This window comes from Corvus brachyrhynchos, unplaced genomic scaffold (assembly GCF_000691975.1).
Source record: "Corvus brachyrhynchos isolate BGI_N302 unplaced genomic scaffold, ASM69197v1 scaffold340, whole genome shotgun sequence".
NCBI lineage: Eukaryota > Metazoa > Chordata > Aves > Passeriformes > Corvidae > Corvus > Corvus brachyrhynchos.
Window position 1 is genome coordinate 525364 of NW_008235987.1, and position 12031 is coordinate 537394.

The window sequence follows — 12031 nt, forward strand, 5'->3', positions numbered from 1 at the left end:
CCAGCCTCTGGTGCCCCCCTCAACCTGTCTCTGTGCTGTGGTGGCTTTGGGGTCACATTGCCAGCAGCTGAGCCCCATCCTCTCCCGCTCCTACGCCCTGCCTGCCCAGTGCGCTGGGGCTTGGGTAGGAGGATGGAGGCCTCCATGTAGGGTTTAACTCCTGAAGCTGGAATATCCCTCTCCTTCGGAAGGGAGACCTGGGCAGGACCCCTTTTGGAGCCCAGCACAGGGCAAAGCAGAGCCCGGCCAGCAGCATCATGCCGGGAGCTGCACAGCACCGGCACTGGCTGGGCAGGCTGGGAATGGCATCAGGGAGGGATGCTGATGGCCCCTTGGCAAATACCAGGCAGGAATCAATTAACTGCTAAATATTTGATTAGGCCCTTTGCTCTAACGCAGCTGGCTTGGCCGCCTTGGTCAAATGGGGTGAGCTGCACCCACGACAAGGGCCAAGGGCTGCTGGGGTTTGCGTGGGGCTGGGAGTGCAGTGTGGGGGTCCCAGGTTGCACCTTGTCTGCACACGAACCCAGCCACCAACTGCCCATCTTCACAGCCCAGCGCACACCCATGGCCTCTCCCCGCTCGCACACGTGTGTGCTGCACCTGTGGCCGGCACAGCTGCAGCCCCCAGCAGCAGTCCCAGGGCTGCGTGGGGCAGCGCCCGCAGCCCCTTGGACGCTTTACAACGTGCTGCAGCAGCCTCTGGCCTGTGAAATCCATCTGTGGCTCAGCCCGCAGAGACAAGCTCTTTAACTGTGTGTGTCGCCGATTTATGCTGGGGAAGGATGGTGGGGGTGGCAGGGGGGACGCGCTGGCAGCTGCCATCCCCAGCCCGCAGGGCTGTCGCGCCTGTGAGGGTGGCAGCAGGGCCGCACCGGGGACACACGGAAACCCAGCGGGAATAGCCCCGCTGCAGATCTGCAAGTCATCAGCAGCATCGGCAGCACCGGCAGCGCCTGCCCGCGCTGACTCAGCTGCTCGGGGACGCGCCAGCCCGATGCACCTGCCTGCGTGGGCCGGGGCTGTCACGCTGCAGGGGCCGAGCCCGTTGACGGCACTGCCCCGGGACGGGCAGCCGGGAACTGCCCACACCACTCCTGCCCACACTGCAGGTGCTAATCCCAACTGGCAGGCTGCAGGGCTCCATCCTGTGCTCACCTGGGTCTCGGCACCCAGCTCCTCTCCAGGGAGCAGGCAGACACCAACAGTCACGGTGGTCACACTCCCAGTACCTGCCTGCATCCCCAGAGCCCCCTGTGCCTCACTCCCTGCCTGAATCCCTGATGCCCTGTGCCCATCCCTGCCTGCCTGCATGTGCAGAAGCAGGAGCAGCCCGCATCCCTCCTGCCTGCTCTGCACTGGACACATCCTTGCTGTCACTACAGCCAGGACCAGCCACCAACACGCAGGGACCAGGATGTCAGTTGGCAGACAGAATGCAGGGACTGTCCCCACCTGCTCAGGTCCTGGGCCCTCCCGGCATCTTGTCAGCCTGTCCCAACAGCCACGTTTGTATCAGTTATTAATTAGGACTGTCGCAGTGCCTGTCAGCCCGGGTATTATTTCTTTCAGGGACCATTAGGTTCCCCTGGTTGCTGCTCATGGTGCTGGGGCTGCGGGTGCTGCAAAGACACAGATCCATGGCTTCCAGCGCCTCCCATCTACTCCCAGTGCCTGGCCACCCCCACTGGGGACAGAGCTGCTCGATCGGGGCTGCAGTGGGTGAGGGTCCCATGGGGAAGGGAACGCTGACAGGTTTGGCTGTGTGATTGACATCTCGCTGCTCAGTTCCACAGCCCATGTTGCCTGCACCACTGAACAGCCCCATCCCTGGGCAGCCCCAAGCACTGAGGGTCCCTCTGTTCCTGCCGGAAAGTGGCTGGAGCCCCTTCTGGGGTGCCCCCTGCACTGAGCACCCAGGGGGTCCAGGAGAAGTACTCTGGGTGCTCCCAGCTTGGGGTGCCTGGCCATGTGGGGAGCCCGTGGCACAGTGCTGGCCTGGGGGTGCCAGGGACAGGGTCTCTGATAGACATCCCTCCCTCCTGGGGTGCAGGGACACTCCCACACGGTGCTTTTGACACTTGCAATAAAAGAAATTCTGATCCTTAACAGCCCTTGGCCTCTTTTAAAACGAGACAGATCAGTTCAGTGCCTAAGCCTGGAGCAAAGCTGGCAGCATTTAACACAACACAGGGGGCACAAGCAGTACCCCTGCACCTCTGCTGCCCACCTGCTCAGGCAGGTACCAGCAGGACCGTGGCACAACCCTGTGCTGAAACACCCCTGCCCCGGGGATGGCAGTGGAGAGGCTGGGACAGGGAGCCCAAGCTCCCCTGCCTGGTTTCCCCTGTGCAGTGTCCCCCATATGGTGTCCTCTGCCCAGTGTCCCCCGCCCTGCCCACGGCTCAGTCTTGCACACCCAGCCCTGTGCAGTGGCTGCCACAGCAGGCGAGGGGTAGATATCATCTTTAGCTGATTAAATGTCCCTCATTAACGAGTTTCTTTAATTAATGGAGTTTTTTTGTTTGCTCCACTTGCTTTCTCCCCCCACACTCTGCCTCCTCAGCACAATCCAGGCCATTTCCTTTCAAGTCATTTAGCGCGTGGGGCCAGTTCCTGCCGACACCGCATTTTGGTGATTGTGCCTGTCAGCTTGGGGCTGACAACGCCGTTTCCCACATTTGCTTCTTTTTAAGAAAATAACATGCCAGGAGCCCCTGGATGCAGAGGACGGGTCAGAGCAATCAGCCGAGTGCAGAGCCCTGCACTAACGACGAGGCAGCTGCCAGTCACGAGCACTTGCGATGGACCACCAAACCTCGGCCATGACCAGCGTCCTGCCAGCTCCGTGTGACAGCGCCGCATCCGAGTGCCTGCAGTTATCGGCTGCCCACCAGCACCTGTCCCCTGCTGCCACTGCAGCCGCCACGGACGTGCCCCGTTTCCTCCAAGCCTCATTGCCATCCTGCTGTCTTGGCCCGACCCCAGTCCCATCTCCAGCCCAGGGCAACTCCCACCAGCTGATTGTGCCCACAGCTGTGCCCTTCCTGTACTGGGCAGTACTGATGGTGCAGGGGCGGCACAGCACAACACTGCCTGGTCATGGCACAGCACTGCCTGGTCATGGCATGGCACTGCCCAGTTGCAGTTGACCCTGCTTGGTCACGGCACCATTAGGTCATGGCACATAGTACAGCTGGGCTTGAAGCCACATGTGGAGTGGCGGAACAACTGGAGAGGGAATACAGTCCTGTCACTACACACCTCCCCACCCTGATAGTGCTCCCCACTGCCTGTGGCTGTCCTGCTCCTCCCACTGGGAACCAGACACCTGCTGTGGGAGAAAAAGAGGGGCCCACAGCACCACAGCATCCACAGAGTCCCCCCAGGTGCTCCTGCAAGCTGCAGAGCCTCAGTAAGCATATCCTGCAGGCAGGGCAGGGCGGGCAGAAAGGACTTTGGTGTGACCTGGAATGGCTCCTGCATGCTTGCTAATGCCAGGGCACACCCTTGCCACATCATGACGGAGCCTGAGGTCACTGCTGAGCACAGGGAAGGGTGCTCAGCAATTCCTAGTGCCTCCTGTGGGGGACCCGCTGTGACCACCAGCAGGAAACTGGAGCGAGCAGCAGCCAGGGAGACTGACAAGACCATCTGCCCTTATGCCCACTGCCCTGGTGCAGGGTGGTGTGGCACTGTGCTGAGCAGCAGAGACAGATTCAAGAAATGCCCCAGTGGACGCAGAAGGGTCCTGGTATGGCCCAAGGTAGCCCCCAGCATCCTGGGCCCACGCAGGCATCACTGTGCCCAGCACGACTCATCTGCGTGACAGATGCAACGCTCCCCCTTCGATCCGGCCGCTCGCTCATGCTAATGACTGTCAACATGGAACAGAGGCCATGAAGGGGAAGAAAATTACTCCCTGAAAAGGAATTGACTGATCCCTGTCATTTCTCACAAAACCACTGACCTGTAAATATTTCATTACCCCAAAAGCTGTGCCATCCATACAAAGCAGTGCCCAGCCCTGTGCAGGCACCGGCCGCAGAGGTTCTGGCTGCGGGGCAGCGCGGTCAGGGTGCCCCAGGAGGGACGAGCCCCGCCCACCGTGGGGATGTCAGGAGATCGTGGTGGGTCGCTTATCTGCAAAGGAGGGCCACAGTGATCCCACAGAGAGCTGGGGGGCACGATGGGGATGGACCCTCTGGAGGAAGCAGTGAAGGGGTGAGGAGCTGCAGAGACCAGTGGTAGCAGCTGCTGCACTGAACGTCTTCATCACCGAAGCGCAGGGAGGGGTGAGAGGTTGGTAATGGCATCTGCCAGGGATGCTGCGGTGGGAAAGGAGTGCTCCAGTGAGCAGGCAGGACCTGAGGGGGAGGAGAAGGAGGAGCAGCGGGGGGAAGCAGAGCAGCCTGTTGGCACGGGAAACACCATCTTTCTGGCTGCCACACACTGTCCCGGCACTCTGCATCCCCCTTCCCTGCTCCTGCCCTTGGTCCCCCTGAGCCCCAGCTAACAGAGCCAGGGATGCTGCTGCCCCTGTGACCATGGGAGCCTGGGGAGGACAGGCGGAGCGGTGGCGGCCATGTGACGTCCAGGAACGGGGATGAGACAAGACGCTGGCCCGGGCACACAGCAGCACATGTGTCCCTGTCACCTCCAGCATGGGGCAGAAGGGGCCACGGTCCGGCCCCAGCTCCTGGTTCTGCCAGCTGGAAACTTCGGAGATGAGGCTTCATGAAATATTCATGAAGTAAATGGTGCAATTTCATCTGCATTCAGCCAACTTCATGTATATTTCAGAGTATTATGAAATGATAATGTTGTGTAACCAAGGCGAGACGGGGGTGCTTGGGGGGGCTCCCGGCCACCCCCGCCCGCACGGCCGGCAGCTCCCAGCTCGCCATGTACCGGTGCCGCTGCCCCGGGAGGGACTGACGGCTGTGTCACCGCCGGGGACACGGCAGGATCAGGCATGGCAGTGGGAGGAACAGAGCTCCGGGACGCACAGCCCTCTGGCTCCCTCCTGAGCAGGGCCCGACATCGCCAGTGGGGCCTGGGCTCAGCCCTGGCAGCTCCTGGAACTGCCAGCAGTGCCGGGCACACCTGTAGGAGTCCTTGGTGGTGTCCCTGGCACAGCTCTTCCTCCAGGCACACCTGAGCAAGTCACAGCTGGTGTACGCAGTGTTGGCTGGGATTCCCAGCAGTGTTTGGTCCCCAATGGCCACCAAAAGATTGTGACAGGTGGCATACGGGGCACAAGCTAAGCTGCAGAGCCCAGGGATGGGCTGGAGGCAACCTGAGTCCTCATCAACATCCTCCTGAACTCTGCAGGCACCAGAGCATCAGATGTGGGTGCCCATAGATCGCATGGCTCAGGGGTGACCAGTCTGCTGCTCCAGTGGGCCTGGGGGCAGCTGCTGTGTTCCCCCCTGGAAAGGGCTGGGGCTCTAGAACCCACACGTGGAGCTGCCAGAGCTGAGCTGCATGGAGACAGCTCCAGACACTGTGAGCAGTGGGATGAATGGCCACATCCACTGGCCTCATACTTCCCACAAGACCCACACCAGCTCTACTGCCATCCCCACGTCTGGCCCCACAGCTCACAGGGCTCCAGGAACCCAGCTGAACCCCGGCCCTGCACCTGCAGAGCCCCTCACACCCCAGGGCCCACCCACAGACTCTGTCACACCATTGTCGCCATGCTGGGGCTCTGGCACAGCTGCATGTGGCACTTGCTCGCCCAGACAGTGTGGGCACTCGCGGCACCACGGACCGATGTGCGTGCCCGGACAGTGCTTGCACGCAGCCCTCTCTAATAGGCAGCCAGGAGCATAATTTTTCCTCTAATTACATATTCAGCACTTCTGAGAAAATGAGATTTTGGTAATTCAATTGGACTGAGAAGCAGCGCTATAATAAAATGAAATTTGTAACAATTGTGCAGTTAAATTAGTTAAATGGAGAGGAAGGAGCTGTGGAAAATTGACCCCTCGATCTCCTAAAGACTAATCAGACATTTGAACCGGGTTGTGCTAACAAAGCCCCTGGGGTGTGCGGCACAGAGTGAGGGGAAACCAGAGATGCCACGAGGGAGAAGCTGGAGAACAGCCGGGCAGCTTGTGGTGCCACAGAGGGGATGCCCCTGCTCCAGTCCTGGGGTGGGATGGGATGGCTTTGGCAGGGAGTGTGCCAGGTATGATGCTGGAGCCATGCCCTCAGTGGCACTGGCCATTGCCAGGGCCTGGCCACTGGGCCCTGGCAATAGCTGACGCCATGGAGGCCACTGTCCCCACCGGCTCCTGTCCCCACACCGCATCCTTGCTGGGTGCACTGAGGGTGGCGGATGGCCCCTTTCTGCCAGCAGGGACGTGGGCACACATGCCTGGCAGTGTGACCAGCCCTGAGTGGGGACAGCCACCGCAGGACACCTGGCCAGGGACAGCACACAATGCCAGGCTGGTGGGGAGAGAGGCATCCCATGGGCTGGAGGGGCTCTACGGCAGGTACAATGTAATTAGCCTCAATATTTATCTTGTTGCTCGTCTTTTCTATTTTTTCTTGTACAAGAAAAGGAGAAAAAGACGAGTTTCTCATTTGCAAGTTAATTAGTCTAATTACCTCTAATTAAGGGCTCCCCACACAATGCAGATCACAAATAAGCTGCCACTGTCGCCTGCTCCCACTCTTCTCTCCCCAGTTTTGATTTTCCACAGGAGCTGTTTGAAGGCTGTGGCCAGCGCCGCAGTGGGGAGATGCCAAGTGGATGCAGCCAGGGATGGGGGAGACAGATGTGGGATCCCACAGTGTGGGACTGCTCGGCTCCATGGCCAGTGACTTCAGGCATGCACAGGGATGGTCTCTCTGCTGCTCCCTTCGGGGACCCCAGCACAGAGTCAGGGCCCAGAGTTCATTCCGGGGAACTCCAGCCTGGAACCCAGGTGTGGATCCTGGCTGGGCACAGCAGGGCTTGTATGGAATTTGGGAACTGCACCCGACCCCTGGCAGGCAATGCCCACAGCACTGTGGTGGCCACCACAAACTCTTCACCTGCTGGGACGCTCCAGGGAGTGAGGGGGCACACCTGCTCTCTCCTGGCCACTGGAACGCCAAAGGGAGGTTAAGCCCTGCTGTGGCTGCCCATGGGCAGTGGAGGGGTGACCCCTGCAGCAGCCCACAGCTCCCAGCCTGCAGCTCCCAGCCTGCTCAGTGGTACTGGCATGTCACTGAGTCAGTAGCCACAGCATGGCCAGGACTGCAGAGCCCCTGACCACACACTGCTAGGCTCACACCAGTACTGGGAAGACCCAGCTCCTTCCTTGGACATTTAGTTCTCTCCTGTGCCCAGGCACCCTTCCCAGCCTTCCCAACACTGGCACTTCCCCACAACTTCCCACACCCTCCCGGCACCCAGCCCCACATCTGCCTACAAAAACCAGCTGCACCAAAGTGACTAACACCCTTCCTGGAGGGGCAACAGCGCCCTTGGTGCTCCCGGCTCCTCCATGGAAGCCCAGTATTCCACAGACACAGAGCCCCCATACACAGGAGCCCCCATCCCCGTGGAGAGAGCAGCCAGGCAGCCAAGTGACCCTGAATGTCCTGGAGGTGCCTGGCGTGCCCAGCTGCAACGCCCAGCACCCTGCCCAGCCCTGGCTGCAGACCATGGAGCTGGCCTGGCCTGGGGGCTGCACAGGAAAGTCATGTTTCAAAAGCATTTTCCTATTTCAATGCTGGCCTCTGAGCGGGGGCAGCCCCAGGGCCGGGGGTGGTGGAGCTGGTGGGGGTGGCCTGCACCCGCTCTCCTAATTAGCCTTCTTTGTTACATTCCCCCCCCCCACTACATGTGATGCTTTAAAGAATGACAGATACTAAATCTAATTTAATCTACTCATTCACCCATCACTACAGCACAAAAATAGGAATATACCTATAAAAAGAGCATTGCCAGGCAGTGTGGGCCAAAATCACAGCTATTGTGGGAAAAGCAGCTTTGCAAAGCTAAAATTAATGTCAGTGTTTTCAATATAAAAAAACCCAAACCAGAAAACATGTTTTTGGGGCTTTAAGGCCTGTCCTCACTGAGCGGGGCAGCTGCCACAGCATGGCCAGAGCTGGGGGCCACTGTGCCAGGTCTCACATCCGTGCGACGCACGAGCAGGGGGAGAAACCCGGTTTGAAACGAACCCGCTGCTGCAACACGCGACAACACTGCTCGGAATAGACCTGCTCCCTAAAAATATAACATGCTAAACTTGGCAGCAGCCCTTTTGGAAAGGAATTTTCCAAGCAGGATTTGCAGAGGCTGTTTCCCGGCGGACCAGGCGCTGCTCAGCCAAGTCTCCTGTGCCATGGTGTGACTGTGAGCACCGGGGATGTTCCCGGCGAGGAGCATCTCAGGGGCAGCACTGCAGCGGGGTTCAGCACACCTGTACACCAGCCTGCGCTGGGGTCAGGCCTGCACATGGCTGCGGCTGCACCAGGGCCATGCTGGGGTAGAGCACTGATGCTGAGACCCAGAGCCTCAGAGTTCAGGGTGAGCACCGAGCCTTGTCCTGCAGCCATCACTTGCTCACTCACAACAGCAGAGATGTGTTTCAAGAAGTGACTGGTTCCCTGTTAACAAAATGAAGCCACCAAAGTGTCCTTCCACACCCAGATCCTCACTGAGCAAGAGACAAATGTCCCTGCCAAGCCCCACCGAAGGACACAGTGCTTCCACTGGCCCAGGCAGCTCTGCTGCAGACATGCACCCACCCTCCTGTGGCCCCTGCCCTCCAGCCCTCCAGAAGCCCTGCTCTTGGAGCACAGCAGTGCCAGGGGGAGCTTCTGGACACAGAGTGGCTGCACAACCCAGAACGCCATGGACCATGGCTCCTGCGGCCAGCAAGGGGAGGCCACATGGGGGGAGTGGAGCAGAGTGAGCTGAAAGGAACCCACAGCACCTGGAAGAGGAAAAAAAAAGCCCCTGGTGCTGGAAGAACTGAAGTTTTTGCTGAGAGCTTCATTACTTGGTCATTCCTTCAAATCCCAACACAGCTGAGAACGCCGGGGCTGGGAGCTACGAAACACAAGCAGCATCCTCGGGAACCAATCCAGCCACAGGCTCCTGGTAGGGAGAGCACTGTCTGAAGGGGATGAGGGCAGTTACTGCATGCAGACCCTGGCATGCCCCAGCTCTTAACCAACCAGCCAGCCCAGCAGACTCACTCCTGGTCACTGGCTCAGGCGCTATCATGGTATGCATCCACCCCAGGTGCCTCCCTACAAACCCATACAGGGTTTGGATAGGGACCTGTAACCCAGGGGGTCAAAACCAAGTCCCCCCAGACCCCATGGAGACTCAGGGAGAGTCAGTTGAGCCCTCTCAGGTGTCCCTGCTACACACAGGTGAGCCAAGCCAGCTGGCCAGAGCACGTGCCCACAGGCAGAAGCACTCCCTGTGTGCTCCTAGGGTGCAGGTGGCACAGGTGGACACACCTAAAATCCAGAGCAAATTCAGAGCTAAAGCAGGTGCCAGGCACACGCATTGAGGGACCCATCAGCAGCGCCTGCCCCGTGCCCCTGCCCCATGTGATGACTGCCAGTGACGTCCCTCTCCCTGACACCTCGTTGTGACCTGCACTCGGAACACTTGTCCCCAAGTGCCGGGTGAAGAACCTCAGCACGGGATAAACCCGAGGAAGAGGATGGAGATTTTCACCTCCATCGTGCTCATCAGCTGGGTGAAAATCCAACTCCAAATCCTGTAATAAAACCCTCCTCCTGGCTTGCAAGTCCAGAGCTGCTGCCAAGGAGCAGGAGGCTTCTGGGAGAGCAGGGAGGAAGATATGCGGAACACAATGGTCAAATCAGACCAGGCAGGGTGATGGGGGAACTGGGAGTTGCCAGGTGCAGAGCCACGCTTCCAGGAAAGTTGCTGCTTCCCAGGGACCCCCAGCTCTGCTCTGCCCAGCCCTGTGGGCACTGGGAGCACCTGTCTGCCCACCATGCTCCCATTGCCACCAGACCCAGGCCAATCCATACCAGAGTACTCTGCAGGGCACGAGAGAAGCCCAGCTGAGCCCCTCGTGTGGCCAGGGACAAGTGGATCCCAGCTGGAGAGGGACATCTCCCATGCTGCAAGAGGCGCTCTGGGCCCTGCACTGTCTGCCAGTGCAAAGCATCCATGTGCTCCCTTCATAGGGACAGAATCCATTCCCCGGACAGGTGGGGGCTCAGGGACAGTTTTTGCTCAGTGTCAGATGTGCAGCAGCCACAGGGACCTTGGCGCAGCTTTGGGAGGACAAGACCAAGATCCAGCACAGCGCCGGCTCTCCCCGGGCTCTGCCTGCAGGAGGGTGCAATAAATCACGTGCCCACCTCAGCAGCCCCTGCTGCAGCCCCCACGCCCTCCATGCCCACGCTTGTATAACCAGCACCAGCTTCCCCAGCCCCACACTCAGTGAGGGAGAGAGTGACCCTGGGCCTCGCCATCCCCACCGCCACTGGCCACGCTCTGGCCACGACCCCACTCGGACATGGGCCACAGACATCCCAAGGGACCAAACACTCCACAGCCTTTCACACTGGGGCAGAGGGTTGGCACCTATGTGCCCGTCCTCACCGCTGGGTGAACCACGCTGGCCACGCCAAGTGCAGGGAGGATGCCATGAATTTTTAAACTCCTGAAAGCACAAATGGAGTGGTTTGCCTGGCTGGGAGACGGGATTTCCAATGCAGCACAGAGGCATGTGAAGAAGATGCTGCCTCTCCCAAGCTGCGCTTCCCCTGGGATGATGGGCCCAGAAACCTGGCACTCAGGGTCCAGTGCAGGAATCAGGGCAGCCCTGTGGGACAGCAAAACCTTGGCCCTGGTGAAGGACTAAACTGACGGCTTCAGCGCCCTCCATCCGGGCTGCACAAGCCTGGCACCTGCCTGGCACCACGTCCTCCCAGTCCCTCTGCAGCACCTTCCTGTGACAGCGGGACAAACCCACGCACGCCCGGCCGTGCGGCCCAGCTGTGGACACGCGCAGTGTGAGCACACACACACATACGTGCACACACGTGTGCACGCATAAGCTCATCACCTTCCCTTCTCTCTGGAGGCTGCTCAGGCCACGCAGGAGCCTCATTCCTTTATCCGAGCATCCATCATCGCCAAGTGGCAGCAGCGCCGAGGCGGGGAAGCGCTGGACCCGCGCCGGCAGCTCTGCCTGCCGCACTGCCCACGCCTCTGCCCTGGCTGTGCTCCCGCCACCACGGCGGGGAAACCAGAGAAACCCCCAAAAGCTACAGCCGAGGAGGAACCACCAAAGCGGCACAACTCCGAGTGCCATGGGGCTGGAGTGGGGACGCTGGGAGGAAGCTGTCAAGCTCTTACCCTCTGCCAAGAGGGAACCAGCCAGAAACACGTGTGAACCGGAAAGCAAAAAAATCCCCCGGAGAGGGTGGCTTACCTGTTGGAGGTAGAGGAAGGCTGGAGGACAGGGGAGAGAGTGAGGAAGCATGCCTGAGTTGGAGACAAGGAGGCAGCCCGAGTTAGCCATGGAGCACAGCATGTGTCGACAGGTAGCCGTGGAGCTGTTCGCGGGTCCGTCCTCTTCCGCACACTGCTATCCACCGCTATCCTCGTCTTCCCGGCTGGCCCCTCGGGCTCTCCCCTCCTCGCCGTCCCTCCCGACCCCTCGGCGCTAGTTAGGAGGGTTCATCTGCGACAGGCCGGCCGCGCCGCCGCCGGAGCAGCGCTTGGCTCTTCACTTCGGGGCCATTAGACACTGGCACTGAGCGCACGGTCTGCAAAGGGTGTGCGTGAGCCAGAGCGGAGCGGGAGAGAAAGGAAGGGGAGGAGGAAGGAGAGAGGGCTCGGGAGCGAAATAAAAGGGGTGGGAGTTGGAGGAGGAGGGGGAGTCCCCTGTGCATTCAGACATCAAACAGAGCTCTGTATAAAATGAAGAGAATCCGTAATGACATGAGAACAGCTGATCCCGCACTTAACCCCTCCACCGCCGCCGCTCGCAGATGGCTTCCCCGCCGCCCGCCCCACCCC

General features: G+C 60.0%; 1 long non-coding RNA gene across 7 annotated transcripts in view; it reads right to left on the reverse strand.

Moving 5' to 3' along the window:
* Positions 1 to 4564: 4564 nt before the first annotated feature.
* Positions 4565 to 12031, reverse strand: part of LOC108445644 — a 102291-nt gene continuing 94824 nt past the window's right edge. For all 7 annotated transcript variants that reach the window (XR_001860592.1, XR_001860593.1, XR_001860598.1 and 4 more), the window contains exon 4: positions 4565 to 11778. This is a non-coding gene — a long non-coding RNA (uncharacterized LOC108445644). The remainder of the gene's footprint in view (positions 11779 to 12031) is intronic.